Raw genomic sequence first — 854 nt, 5'->3', positions numbered from 1 at the left:
TGGGCAGGGGATCAGCCCCCCACCCTCCCGGGATCTTTTTGGGCAGGGCTCTCCAACCCTGGCAACTTTCAACTCCCAAATTCCGCATGTCAGTTTCACTAGACTTCAACTCCTTACCTGCTTCCTTTCTTGTAATTCCTTTCTCTGCAGTCTCTCCATTCTAGGGAGTAGGAGGGTAAAATAACAGGTATGGTTGAATGGGGAATTCTGGGAGTCAAAGGCCACCAGTCTTAAAGTTGCCAAGGTTGGAGACCTCTGGAATATGGCACCCAAGTACGCGTAGTCCTTGATTTAACTGCCACAATGGAGCCCAACATTCCCATTGCGAAACAGTTCAGCAAGTTTTTGCCTCATTTTAGGACATTTCCTCGCCACAGTTAAGGGAATCGCAGTCAAGGCGGTCTTGGGGGAATCTGATTTTCCTATGGAGTTTTTGCCTGTCAGGTCCCCAAAGGGGATCACATGACACCCCGCCTCCCTGCCCAGAACACTACGACTGTCGTAACTGAGTCAGTTGCCATGTAGTCTGAACTTTGATCAGATGACCATGGGGATGCTGCAATGGTCGTTAAGTGTGAACAATGGTTTGGGGGTTTCAGGAGACCCCCAAAATGGAGAGCAGCGGGGATGCTGTGTGTCCCCCCATGCTCCATTTTTTTTCCTTCCTGACCCCCAGGGAAGCCTGTGAGCAAACCCCACCCCCAGGAGGTTCCCGATGCCAATTAAGGGGAAATGCAGTCAAGGTTGGAAGAGAGATATACCACCAGATATATTAGTAATGTGGAGGTCTTGTATGGAAGCTAGAACACATTGGGCAAAAATACACTCGTTTGGAAAAAAATAACACATATAGA

Source organism: Pseudonaja textilis, chromosome Z (assembly GCF_049901715.1).
Source record: "Pseudonaja textilis isolate UNSWEBS1 chromosome Z, rPseTex1.2, whole genome shotgun sequence".
NCBI lineage: Eukaryota > Metazoa > Chordata > Lepidosauria > Squamata > Elapidae > Pseudonaja > Pseudonaja textilis.
The sequence above is the reverse complement of the archived record's forward strand: the minus strand, read 5'-3'. Positions refer to the sequence as shown.